This window comes from Panthera tigris, chromosome C2 (assembly GCF_018350195.1).
Source record: "Panthera tigris isolate Pti1 chromosome C2, P.tigris_Pti1_mat1.1, whole genome shotgun sequence".
Classification (NCBI taxonomy): domain Eukaryota; kingdom Metazoa; phylum Chordata; class Mammalia; order Carnivora; family Felidae; genus Panthera; species Panthera tigris.
In genome coordinates, this window is record NC_056668.1 from 63268306 (window position 1) to 63283617 (window position 15312).

Here is a 15312-nt window from a genome sequence, read left to right on the forward strand (position 1 = left end):
TTGTTCATCACACTTACCCCCTTCCCCGTGGCCCCACAAAGTAAATTCATCTCCACAGCTGCTCCTTTATTTCTGTGCAGTACTTCTTCCATCCATCCTTCTATCCATCCTTCCTTTCCTTTTTCAATGCCACCACCTTAACTTAGGTCCTAAAACTTCTTATCTTTGGAAAATGGACAGAATTTTCTAATTGAAACCATTGTCTCTCACCTGTAGTCATTCAGAAGCATCACTTAATGCACATGCAGCCAGATTAATATTCCTAAATATGTTTTAGCCAAATCATTGCCCTTGTAAATAATATTTTCATTGGCTCACTAATCTGGGAGAACAGACCTCACCCAGGAACATCATTCTTTTCATTATATTCATACCAAAACCCTTAGGTTCTCTCAAAACATTTTTTTTCATTGCCTTTACACACATCTTGCATTTTCCTGCCTTTATGCCATCCATCTCATGGTATAGTCTGTCATTCCTTTTGTGCACCTATAACCTTTTATTAACTTTGAAACAGTATGCCTTTTATACACTCTAAGTTCCTGTTTTCATTACCGGCCATTTTGCTCGTCTAAAATTCTGTCACAAATATTCTATGTGTACCTACAGTGTATTTATGAAAAACAGTAAATGTATATTATTAAAAAAGAATAATTTTCTTAAAAGAGCCCCAGAATAATGTAAATTCAGGTCCTTGTAGTTCACTCTCAACTTGAGAAAACATAGACATTTCATGACCTGAAGGTCAACCCACTCAGGTTCACGGACAACACTCCTATGTAAACAAACTCAACTGTCTCATCTTATTTTCATACCCATCCATCAAGCTAAGAATCCTTAAGCTGTCACAGATGCTCCCTATGGCCACCTCCCATGTCTAGTGTTGCTAACCTTGGCAGCCATACCTCCCTTCCTTTCACCAGAGGAGAGAAATGCTGGTGGTAGATCATAACCTCGAAGCATCAGGAAGACAGTGTTGGACTTCAACCTGCTTCCTTTGAGACACAGCCACAGAGCCATTCAGCGAGCAAGGCACCTGCTGTTGGACAGGTGCCCAGTGCTAGGAGTGTTCATCAGCATTTGAAGCAGATCTCTGCCAGAGATCAGTGGGGCTCCATGTTTCCATCCGAAAGTTAAGTTGCAAATATAGCAGAAACAGTAACAAATATAGGACTAGCCCTGCATGCAGTTGGGAGAGAGGATAGAATGAGAATAAAGGCAAAGAAGGACACAACAGACTATGAGGAGGGTATCCCTGGACACTATAATGGGAATCCAAAAATATGGACTTGAGTTCAGTTACTCAGGAATCAAGTTTTCATCAATTAAGGGGAAAAAAGTTTGCTTTGGATGATCTTCTGGGTTATTTTCAGCTCTTTATATTTCTACAATTCTATGAAAGGAAGTATCAGAGAAAAGAGAGGAAAGTGAGTGTACTCTTGACTAGAATCAGGTAGATTTACCCATCAATTTACTCCTATAATCTTCTATCTTTAATTGATCAACAAGTTAATCAGGTACAATTATATACATTTATCACTCCTTTTTCATCTTTCTTTGCCCCTTTTCTTCTTTATTTCTTCTTTTGTTCTGTTTCTTTTCAATACTAGCTTCAACTGCCATCAAAAGCTCACAGGAGCTCTAAGGAAACAAATCCTGTAAGGCACATCTCCTTGTTGCCAAAGCACAGCAGAGGTTATACTGAAGGAGCAGCCAGGAGCTTCGCACTGGCCAGAGTAAGGACTAACAAGAGATGAAAACATGGAATCAGGGCTCAATGAGAATCTAGCTCTTTTCACATTCCTCATGGGCCCCCTATAATAATCTGCCACCACCTAGACTGAGCTTGGCCAGGGGTAAACTGTAGTCAAGATGCCTTCAAATTATCAGGAAAACAATGTAGCAGTCGGCCAGACCTGCACTGCCTGCCTAGTGTCTCCTGATCATCTCCCCTGCATTAGAAGTATTCAAGAAGAAACAGATGACCTCATGAAACCCCTTTCTCTCAAAGACCTTCTGATCTCTTGCTAGATCAGAGGTGCTTAAGCCCTAGACATGACATCTCAAAGATAGGAAAATCCAAATCTCAGTTCATTAGCAAAGCAGTGGCTTTCTCTCCCTTTCTGCTCACGTTTTACCTAGTGTGTGTACTCCTTGTTTAAAGCATGTCCCTTGTAAACAGGCCTTTCAGGATGCTGCAAAGCTAAAGTAGAAATGATAAAAGATTTACATTTTAAGTAGCTTCGTGCATAATGGCTGTGTATAACTTAGGGTTAATATTTAAAAAATGAGGATCACCAAAATAAATGAGGACTGATGACCCAGTTTCTTCCATGAATACTTGCATACCCTCCCTCACCTAGCATACAGTTTTTCTGTTTCTAGAGGAGAGGAAGTGGAGTATATATGGATACAGGCCCCTTACACACACACACACACACACACACACACACACACACACACACACACACACTTCCTCCATGCTTCCACTCACCCACACACCTTCAGGCAGGGACCAGAAGACCATGTTGGCTGTGGAGAAAAGACTTCTGGGAAAAAAGGTGGAATAAGTCTAGGACAAGAAGATTTTGGCCAGCTTGCCAACCAATCTGGTCACTCTCATCAAAGGTAGGCTCAGCAATTTTCCTCCAATATTCCTTCCCAATGCCTTTTCCAAACTTTCTTTGCATTACTCCATAACGGGTATTAGGAAATTGCATGAATAAAGGAATTCACTTGTATATCAGATATTGTGTGTGACATTGGGCACCCATAAGTGAATTATTTGCCTCATTATTTTATTATTTCCAAAAGATCAAGATAGGCACATTCCAGGATGCCTATGATAGGTGGTTGAAAAATGGGAAATAGAAATTAAGCTTATGACAGTAGATAACGAAGACAATAAAGATGATGATGATATAGCAGAAGCTAAAATTTATCAAGTATTTACCACATGCAAGGCATTGTGCTAAAGCTTTGCATGTGTACTGCCATCACCACCTCATATAGATACACAGACATATAGAGATGTGATATTAAAAACCATGTTCATTTGACTGTGGTGAACCCATTCTTTATATTTCACTTGTTTCTATTGTTGCCAGTGTACAATACATAATAAGTGGCTGAGAGATATAGTTCTAGAACTGGACAAGCAAAGTTCAAAGTCTTCCTCTGGTACCCACTGTTTATATAAACTTGGAAAATTCTTTAATGTCTCTAACACTCCATTTTTATATTTTTAAATTTTTTTAAATGGTTTTTTTGAGAGAGAGACAGAGACAGCGAGTGAGAGAGTGGGAGAAGGGCAGAGGGAGAGGGAGACACAGAATCTGAAGCAGGCTCCAGGCTCTGAGCTGAGACATGGGGCTTGAACTCATGATCCATGAGATCATGACCTGAGCTGAATGTCAGACACTTAACTGTCTAGGCCACCCAAGCGTCCCTCACTCCATTTTCATCTTAACCAAAGAAAATATTAACATTTTTCTTACAAGATTATGTGAAAGTTATATTTATCACCTCATAGATCTTGACACAAAATGTCAGGTTTGGGTGCTCAAAAAATTTGTTTTTCACCTAGCACCCAGATCTTGATTTCTAACACTATTGTCTAATTCATGGAAGTAGAGATCTCTGAAAAAATTGCTCATTCTAGGACTGGGGTAAGAAATACTCAAGATGAGCCTGAACATCTTACACTGCCAGAAAGGAAGGAAATGCTCACAAAGCAACCAAAACCCCACAAAAAGCAACTGAGTGACCTCCCAGTGGCTACAGCTCTATAATTTAAGCAACAGAATTCAGTACTGCATTATAATCCAAACATAAACATTCTTGAGTTCATATTGTTATAAATAAATTATTGAATTATTAATGAGGGAGAAGAGACAAATCTTGTGTTCAGAAAAATTGCAAGTAATTTATACAGATGCCTCACCTTCAAGGAGATGGTGCATAACTTCCCACCTTAAGCATGGGTTCTATACAATGATTTTCTTCTAAAGAGCACAACACAAAGAAAGGGGGGAAAGAGCATTAACTTTATAGTGAGGAAACCTGTGAAACACTTCCTCAGCCAGGTATCAAGGTCAACGTCAACAATGACAAGTCATATTGATAGTATGTACCCTTGATATGTTATGTTGAAAATGATACTTTACCTCTGTGGTCTTCTTCCCAAAAATCCGTAACCCCAATCTATGAGAAAAATATCAGACAAATTTCAATTGAGGGACATTCTACAAAATACCTGACTAGTACTCCTTAAAACTATCAAGGTCATCAGAAACAAGGAAAGTCTGAGAAATTGTCACAATCTCGAGAAGCCTAAGGTGAAATGACTAAAAGTAATATGATATCCAGACGGGATCCCAGAACAGAAAAAAAGGACATTAAGTAATAACTAAAGAGATCTGAATAAAGGATAGACTTCAGTTAAAAAATAATGTGTCAACTTTAGCTCATTAACTGTAACAAAAGTACCATACTATGAGAGATGTTAATAACAGGAAAATAACACATGTGGAGTAATTGGAGATGTTTCTGTAGTGTCTCTGCAGTGTTTTTATATCTCTAAAACTTCTCCAAAGTAAAACTTTAAAGTTAAAAAGTATTTTTAAATGTTGCATGCTTTCTCTTCTTTTATAACAATCAATGGAAAATTATTAATGCAAAAGTAGTATAGCAGGGGCTCTAGATTTAAGTAGCAAGAGTAGCTGTATATTTAAAGGGGCCGTGGCTACATATTTTGTCTCTACTTCCCAAAATCCCTAACAGGATTGGGTCAGGGAACTTCAATTTTAAGAAGAGTCTTTTGGCCCTGAACCTGTGAAGCCTATGGTGACCAAGTGGGGTTAGGAAAAGTTTCTGAAGAACTGGAATAGAGGAAATGTGTTTTATTAAGGACCCTGAGCTCTGGACACAGGTTACTGTAGTTGACCATAAAGAAATATTGTTTAAAAAAAAAAAATACACATGGTAAGGTGCCCAAGATACCTGTGGGCAACTTCTGCTCAGAAATGCAAAATGCAGTTGCCTAAGGTGGGCAAGGTTCAAAGGGACAGAACAGAAGACGTATAGGGGGCAAAAGGGAAGTAAGTCAGCAGAAGAATCAGAAGATGACTCTGGTTCTATGCTTTAGCAACAACAACAAAAATTCCCAGCTCAGGGACCTCTCTGTGCTGGGGTCCCCAGGACAGCCTTGTGCATTTCCAATTCCCTCATTTCTCAGGTCCCTGTATCAGCAAAAGACAGATGGTCTATGACTGCCAGGCAATCAGAAAAACTGCCAAGTCAAGGAAACTTGGTGGAGTGAAATGATGTGGTAATTCCAGTTAGCTGAAGGATGAGGCTTAACTCACACAGAGTTGGGGAGGAGTGTGCTATATACAAGATAGCTCTTTTTGACTGAAAGGTAGGTTTACAAGCCTGAAACTAGCACCTTTCAACAGTGGGCCTCCTCCCACTTCTGGAGCTATGAGTAGGGGAAGCCCATATATTATATCTCAAGCTTGCAAGCTGACTGTGAAAAAGGCAGGGCTGATTTATTTCTCTCGTGTGGAACACAAGCTCTATTGACATCTATCTTTCAGTGTAAAAGCTGAGCGTTTAGATGTTAAAGCTGCATCTCATAGAAGTTATGCTAACTTCATAGAGATGATTTTTTTTTCGGAGATAGCCAGTGTGTGCTGTACAGCTATTAGGACCATCTTCTGCATCAACTGACCATTAGTGATTTCCCTTCTACCCATCAAGGTCACATGACTCCACAGACATATTGGCATGAGAAAGGTACCCTCTGATGTGGGGCAGGGTGATTCATACAGGCTTCACCAGTGCCTGGGTGGGTTAAAGATTCTTCAGCCCAACCACCTACTAATTTGACTTCCCAAGCCATCTGATATCTGGAGAGAGTCATCCTATAAGTACACACATGTATGTTAGATGCTAGGAAAATTTATCAACGCTGCCCATTAAAATATTGGTATTCCAGGGACACCTGGCTGGCTCAGTCAGATGAGCATGCAACTCTTGATCTCAGGGTCATGAGTTTCCAGCCCCATGTTGGGTGTAGAGATTACATACATACATGCATACATACATATGTAAACAGACAAACTGTAAAATATTGACATTCTGAGTTAAAAAAAAAAAGCCAAGAACAATCTTACACTGTCTATAGTCCTCTCAAACATACCTACTGGTCTGCCCACCCCTTCCTCTGGATTAATAAATTGCAGTTATTGCACAGAAACCTTTTGGGGGCACACCATCAGCCAAGGCCTTACGTGCCCTTCTACTAGCCATTCTTTCAGTATCTGTCATCTGACAAAGTAGAATTTACCTGGTTACATTACTACTAACATAGACATAGCTATTTCTCCCTACGTGAGCAAGACTAAGCCCTGAAACATTAAACACCAGTCATTCAACTTCTACTACAGCCACATCCCAGGCTGCTTATCATCCCCACTCTACTGCTCCAGTCTTTGTCATTTGGTCCTGCCCCTTTTTTTTTCTTTTTTCTTCTTTTCCCCTTCTTATCCCAGCTGTACTCTTCTGTTAGACAGGTTTGGAAACATCCAGACCTGAGATCAGCCCTCTAGGAACATGTGCACAGCAAGGCCATCTGGAGAGGCTCACTCTCGCCATTCTCATTTGCTCTCACTCACCCCTCCCTCTGCCCATGCTTTACCCCCAATGGATTGTGTTGAAGGGCTGAAACAATCCTGGCAAGGTCACACTGTTTGATTCTGCTGTCAGTTTAAATTATGTCTCAGCTTTTATATCTAAATCACAATACAAGAGAATAACAGAGAGAGAGAGAGAGAGAGAGAGAGAGCGCACAAAGAGACATGGCAACATCCTACTACGAGTGGAGAAATGACATTTCAATTGGCCAATTGATCTGTTCCCTTGACAGCTGGCCCCCTTACTCACCCCTAGTCATTATTTAACATATAAGAACTCTGAGCCCATTCCAAGCCCTCTGTGGATGGAATGTACACTTTCTCCTGGAGGGCAGGGGAATAAAACATTTTCTGTAGTGGCAAAAATAACACTATTTCAGGATGACTACTTTTATTAATAAAATGCTTGATCATTTATGTTAAAATCAAGGCTACTTCTTTTCACTACTGAACTGCAATCTCCTAAGTTCCTATAGAATGTATGTGGACTATAGTGTCTAGATTTTATTCAGTTTAGCACTTACCAAGACAAGACTTCAAAATTATATTCCACTAGTGGGCTGTGTCTAAATAATATTTTCATAACGTCAAGGATAAGAAATGGCCAATCTGAGCCTACAGCAGTCTCCAGTTGTCCCACATTGTATATACCCCTGTCAAGAAAAGAGTAATTTTTTTTTTTGCGTTACAAGTGAGTTGACTTGGAGCCTTTAACTGAAGGGCATTCACAGAGAGCTCTTGAAGACATCTGTCTGTTAGTCTTTTATAACTTCAAAATACAGCACCATGGTTATAAGAAAAGCAAATAGAATCAGGAATAGATACTATTCCTAGTACTCAGGGACTATACAGTCATGAGATACCACCCCATTTAAACATAGCGTGAAATGGTATTTTACTGATGGTATCACCATCTCACTAAAAAGGTTACAACTTTTATTATTAATTCTGTGATGACCCCCTATTAGAATGAAAAGTCTACTAGGTTTGTAACATTTCCTGAATCTGTTTTAGACTGAAGAAAGTTTTTTAGCTCTTGCTAGTGAGCTACACTTTTTTCACTGTTTATCCTGAAGTGCGGTATTAAGCTTATTCTGTACTGTCCACAACACAGGCCAGGATTTCCAAAGGGAGTTTACTTTGAGATCAGTAGGTAAACATTAAAAGATACTGAGTGACTTCAAATAACGTATAAGTTAAAAGTCAGAAGTCCTAATTCCATTTTCATTCTACTTCTATGTGATCATTAATTGACAAGTTCCTAAATTTGTCGGAGCCTCAGTTTTTTGTTGTTGTTTTTGTTTTTAATCTATGAAATCGAATTATCACTACCTGACAAAGCTACTTTCCAGAGTGTTCCTTTATAAAGGTTAAAAGTGTGACAGTGTGGCACTCTCTTTCATTGTAAAGCATTATATGATTGTACATTATTTTTAGGCTGTAATAATGACTATGACTTTGTTAACACCATGTACTAACCCTCTAAGCTAATAGGCACCTTTGGTCTCAAATTATACAAAGACAACTTTCTTTACCAGGTAGGGAAAAATAACTTCATATTTAATTTAATTCGATAAACTCTTGAATTATGCCCAGTGAAATGGTCAGTGGCAAAAAAGGCACTGGTAGTACCGTAGAACGGAATAGTTGGTTGTTACTCTCAAAACCCCCTTTGGGGTAATAAGGTTATAAGTGGTTATTTCTTACAGTCCCCCACTAGAGCACTAACAGTAGAAGAGTGTAGTTAATCTTGCTTCCCCTTTGTGCCATAGCAGGAGAAACGCTGACTTCACAACCCACATATCCACTACCCCCATCTTGGGCTGTAACAGTGAAATGGGTCATTTGCCAGATTGTGTACCAAATCTCTCAGGAGCACTATATTGTAACTTTCTATGTCTCACTGAGACTGAACTATGTTTACTACTTATAACTATTAGGTAGTGAAATACAGATCTCTCTTCAATATATTAAGTGCAAGAATACCATGATATTGTATCTTCATTCAAACCTTATCTCATCTTCCTTTGGTTTATTCTAGTCAAAAGTTATTGTATTTCAAACAGGTTTAGAGTAAAAGACTGTTCCACAAGTTTCTCGTTTCTCTTGTACATTCAAAAGTTGAAATAGAGGAAAGAAGGAAAGGAACTCCTAGAATAAGCATATTTTACATGGAAACTTGGCGATTTACTTATTCATACAAAGCAACTAACACTGCCAAATAAAAGACCAGGTCTTTTAAGCAATTCAACATTCCAGGAGTGACCAAGAGACAATAAGTTACAGGTTGGGCCTTATCTCTCTTTCCTAAATCCTGGGCTAAGAGCTACCAAAGCCAAGGTAGAGCCTGGGACAGGGGCTTGGTCACCATGGGGAAGCCACTGTGTGTGGACTTTCTCTTTTGTTTTGGCTTGTTGTTGTTTCAGTTTTGGTGAACCTTCATTAAAATTTCCTCCACTGTGGTCTTGAGTCAGAGAACAGTGCTAGAGATGTGTAGTTCAGTAGCTGGCCTTTGGGCCTAGTATAAATGCTTACTAGTCCCATATCCACTCCAATAGGCTGAAAATTCCAGTGGTGACAAGCAGAGATGGCTCAGTAGGGAGTCAGTCTCTACATGCTATCCAGCTCCTCAGCAGAGATCTGTTCAATCTTATTTAGTTTAGAGATACAGATGAAAACACTGTTTCCTTCTATGACTCCAATGCGGTCATCAGCGGTGGCTTCATGTAGGCACTATGGATCTCATCTCCCATTAGGAGGTTCCTGCATTGTCAGTATCCAGGTTCTTTTGAAGGCCAGTGGCTGTGACAGCCATGCTTCCCTCAAGGTTCTTCTTAAAGCCCATGCTAGAGCATTTACTCTTCAAATAATTGCCAATGTCTTCCAGCTCATTTTCAACAATATTCTTGTACTCCAAGGGTTTTAGCCCATTCAGAATAATGGGCCTAGTTCTGGCCTGATGATATCTGCCTTTTCCATTCCTGGTACCCTCCATTTTACTTAGGAAGCCCAGATACTGCAATTGATACCTCTGTATCTGGTAATGCTAACATGGTAGTCAACGTGGTGAATTCAGGTTGCCATCTAAAGGTATGCCCAGCCAGGTTATTTAGAAATACTGACTTATTCACAGATAGAAAAGCCACCAACTCAATTTGAGCCTCACTAGCTCTGCTACCTCAAATCCTCCTGGCCTGCTGACGTCAACACACACTGAGGTGATGAATGCTCACTAAGGGTTAGTTACATGAGGGTAAGATCTAAAGCATGGTGACCTCTTCCTACTGAGGTGAAGTCAACTCAGCCCAGATCTAGTCGGCCCTAACTAAGCAGCTGCTCACTGTGAGGAGCCTTCCCATGGGCTCCATGGTGGAGGCCTTCCCTCATGAAACACACACAAGTGCAGCACCAGATCCAGCTCTGGTGGGACCTAAAGCTAATACAATTCCTTATAAGAATTTCAGAGGCTCTATTTAAAATATAAATTTTAAAATCAGATGTAAAAAACAGAGAAGCCTTAGGCTACTGCAGTTAGTGATTATGCTTCTTCAACTTTACGGAATCATGCAACCATGAAAACCCATTGCTAGGGCCCCTCCCAGGGCTTTGGCATGGGGATTGTGCAGGAGAGGAAGAGAAATCTGAAGTTTAAGTTTTGTAGTCTTAAAGCCAATTGGCCTCTAAATGCATCTTTTAAATTTAAATACTTTTTAGAAAGCATAAAAATCAGACTTTTCCCAATATGTCCTAAAATATGTCCAATAATGAATAAAAGAACCATATAAATCACGTACTAAGACTTCCAGTTTTTGACCTGAAAATTCAATTTTTATCATATGCCAGCAATGATATGCTAGTTGGGCTCTGTTCTGAGAAAGGTTCACAGATGAGTAAGAACTATACCTTATTTATTAGGAGTTCATAGTCAAGGGGTGGAGTCAAGCATATTTCTGACGAATCCAGAAGATAATCAAGTAATAAAGTTCTGTTAAATCAGTTCATTTGACATAGGTGATCTATGAATACTTCTCTTAAAAGGTGGATTCTGAACTGGGCCTTCAATAAGTGGTACTTAGAACTACATGTGGGCAGAAAGGCTGATGATCAGAACCATGATCTTGGTAAACCTAGTCTTGGTAAACCAACAACTAGAGGCAAGAGATGCAGAGTACGTTTGGGGAATAAACCCAAAATTAAGATCCATGAATGTCAAGTAAAGAAGAAGAGAAATATTTGCAATGGAAAATAAGAAGGGAAAGACTCAGTGGAACTGAACTTTGGACAAATTTGATACATAAACACAGAAATGTGGTTGGTTTTCCTTTCCTGTGTACTATATGAAATATGCAGTTTGTTTGAACAGGGAGTTGGCATGAACACCTGTGGACTTTGGCCAGCATTGCCTGGTGAGGGTGGCAGGACCAGAGACTTGAAGCTGTTTGCAATGGTCCTGGTGAGAACGGTAGCAGTGGGGAGAGGCTCTTCAACGATGGAACTATGGAAATAAAAAGCTGAGAATGTACATGGAATGCAGAGAACAGAGCTGAGCACACTAACTAGGTGAGGGCATATGGAAAGAGAGAAGAGAGAAATGTAAAAGAAAACTGAAGTTTAAAGCTAAAGAATACGGTGACACTCTCAACTGAGATGGAGGTTGTTGAAGGAAGAAGATGGTAGGGAGGTAGACAAGAAGGAAAATAGGTGGGATTCATTTTAGACACTCACAGAACATCCATGTGTGGTTTCCCAGAAGGCATTTGGAGAGATCAGGAACTCTATGCGGAGCTGCAAATTCTTCTCAGACCTGAGGTGGTTTCATTCCTCTCCTGAACACTTAGATCTTTCTCCTAATTGGACATTCTCCAATCAAAGGGATGGCTCATGTATTCCCTTAAATAATCCTGTTCAAGGAACTCGTTCCTCATGGAATCCTCCATTGTTATCCCCAAACTATTCCAATCACACACTTTGCATTATATTAAATTGCTTTGATATTCATGTCTACTTTCTAACTGCTCTCACCCCCTTCCTTGCAGGTTACTGTAAAACTATTATAACAGGCTATCAGCTCTTTTAAGAGTAGAAAGCCAGATTTGATTTTCTAGCATACCTCCACAGTGACCAATTCAGAACTCTTTGCAAATAGTGGTTACAAATAATCACAGTCATAGTTATCATAAAGGCTAATATTTATTGAGTGTCTCGATTGTGCCAAGTACTGTTATGTATACCAAATCATATTCTCTCCCATGGCAATCCTACAAAATAAATTTGTAGGATTTCTCCTGAAACAACTCTGGTAGGACTGGGTTCCAATGCAAATTCAACCTGTTCCTAAACCTACATTTTTACAATGATATAAGGATTCTATGTGGAATAATTTCCCCTGAACCCTATCCTGTAAATAATTTAATTTTTTCCTGAAAACAAGAAGACACTTAAATATGTTGCTGTGTCTCACTGTTGGGCTAGATACAATAGTTATCCTGTTCTGTGGCATACCGAAATACTCATTTTTTCAGATTTAGAGATTAATAGAATTCTGCTCAATAGTATATTTTATGTACCAGAATGGAAAAAAAAAGTAAACAATACAGCAAGGTTATATCTATATTATAAATGAATTCTTCCTGGCTTACATGATATAATTCAATTTGTAAGTCAGTTGTTTAAAACCTAAGATGTGTATTATTTAATTAAAAATATATTGTAAATAACTAATGTCTTCTCCTATGTTGCTTTATTTTCACCCATGATTCATCACATTTCATTCATACCATATATTATAGTTACCTATGTATGCTCCCCTTCTTTCTTCCTTATATAGACTGTAAGCTTTCTGAAGGCAGAACATGTGCCGTGCCTTCATCTTAATATAGAACCTCAATATCTAGTATAGCCCCTTCTTCACACTATATAACCGTTCCTCCACTTATCCTTTCATACATTCTGGAATTTGTAGCATGTCTACTATGTGCCAAGCATGAAGACAGATGCTGATGTTACAAGATGAGTCAGAGACATGTACTCTACCCTTATGGTGTTTACCATCTGATGAGAAGAACAAATATTTATAAAAAACTATGTAACTAAAAAATTGTATGTGCTATAAAAACTCATAAGGAATGTTGAAAATGCACATAAAAGAGACATAACCAAGTCAGAAAAGTTAGATGCAAAATGATAATTTTTCCATATAAAGTAAGAGATAAATTACATCCAGAGATGTGCCTGTTACAAATGACTTTTTTAAAGCCATAATTGGTGGTAATGGGATTTTAATCAATCAATAAATGAATAGTCATTAATAACATTTCAGTGGGAAAATACATCCAAATATGCTTCTTCAAAGGCTCAAAATACAACCTAGACCCTTTCTGACCCTCCATCCTTGGCAGCAAAAACAAACACCTGTTTATTCCTGCTGAGACTTAGGTACAAAGCAATATTGATTTCTTTCTGTCACTGAAGATGATTCCGCAGCTGGGAGCCTCTGGGGAGTGGAATGATGGCTTCCAAAGCTAAGAGATCTGATCGTACTCTAGAACTGTTCTGGGGTATCCTTAATTGAGGATCCTTGGAAACTGGCAAAAGAAAGAAAGGCATTTATCACACCATTGTGAAATGGGTTATTTCCTTCTGAGTAACTTTCTACATGTATCAGTGTTAATGTCAACTACTTCCATGGATTTCATATAAAAACTCCTCAGAGGATATTGCAAAGTCTCTCCTATGACAACAGTCTTTTTATGAGTCAGTGTGAGAGCTGTCACAAATCCAAGGCCCTTTGGTATTATTACCTTTGCACATACACAACCATGTGGTTAGATGGTCCTTGTACACCCAGGCACACTGGATGTTTGATATGCACTGATTTTAGACACATTCTAAATAGCATGGTAGATAAGCCCAGTAAAATATCTAGGAGGATTGGGTTCGATCACTGACTTTTGTGTGTCAAGTCCAAGTGAAGAGCAATACCACACTTAATTAGTAAATAAAAATCAAAATTGATAAAAACTGCATACGCTCCAAATGTTTCCAATTTGAATAAGCCAAAATTAAAATTATTATCTTTCATCTGTAATCTTCATCCAATGTTGCTGATTTTATTCAAAATGCATTTTTCTCTTATAAAATAGCTGATAATGTGTTTTCTTCCCCTGTTAAATTATGTTCCTTTATCTCCTCTCTCCATGGGTTATTTTACATTCGGTCTTTTGAGAAATGACTTCTATTTTGATATTGATTTTGAAATTATGCATGCCCAAACTTTTCTCATCCAAGCAACCCGTATCTTTAATTTTTGTTCTTAAAAAAGTAAAGCATGTCCATCCAACACACACACACACACACACACACACACACACGCACACACACACGCTTTCTACGTTAATGGCAATAGCTAGCACAATCCTCTATTCAACGGATTCTTGAATAAATGGCATCATGGAAATGAACTAGGTGTTAAGTAGTTATAAAGTTCTGGACCAAAGAAAAATCTCGAAAGGGGCTGGATATCAGGTCCTTATTTTGAGAACCAAGAAGGACCATTCCTTAGTGGCTCCAGAGTACATTTGTACATGCTTCTGTTAGCAATTACTTTACTAGAATGGCTTCTAGTCTATTGATGTTCCTAGTAATTAACAGAGTATGTGGTTAATAAGTATGTAATGAATATGTGTGAAAGAAAGAAGTAAAAGGGAAAGGAAGGAAGAGAAGGGAGAAAGCAACCTCAATAGTAAATAAGGGTTAGGGGATCTGAGTCAATAATTAGGCAACTTGGCCAACTTTTATGGATCCCAGATCTTTCTACTCTGAAATGGCTGGATTTGATTACCTCCAAATTTCTTCTAGCATTGTATTTTATGGCTGTGAATGGTGGTGGAGGTGTACGTATATGCATTTTGTGTGGTGTATATGAATAGTATTGCTGTGTAGGTAAAAAGCAAAAAATCCAGATGACTGCTTCAACAGAAAGTTTCTGACACCATTTTTGCAGTTAATCAACATTTCAAATTTTTCCTTTGAAAGCTTATAAATGCATACCTTCTGAAGACATTTACTTGTCAGAATTCAGATCTAAAAGGGACTTATTAAAGTCCCAAGCAGGAAAAAGAGAAAACAAAAACAAAAACAGACCTTTACTGTAGACTGACTAAGCAGCCACTGAGCAAAGTGCCTTGCCTGAGTAATCTAATTTACTCCTCGTTACAATCTTATGAAGTTATCATCACTGTCTTCTGAGTAATCCCTACACCCAGTGTGGGTCTCAAACACATGACCCCAGGATCAAGAGTCACAGTATCTACTGACTGAGCCAACCAAGTGCCACATCACTCTCTACTAAATAAGGAAACTGAGGTTCTGCAAAATGAAGCAATGTATCCAGTCTACAAAGCTAGTGACAGACCTATCAGACTGACCTGGTTCTGCTTGACTCTTAAAAAAAAAGAAAAAAAAAAAAAAAGCTCTTTCACTAAGCAAAGATTTTTCCCTCAAAGTATCCTAGAGGCAGAGGAGGGGAAATGCATACCTTAGGGGATGGCGGTAGTCACCTAATGCATCTGCTGTAGGGAGAGTAATCTATTTGAATCTGTACTAATACATGATTTTA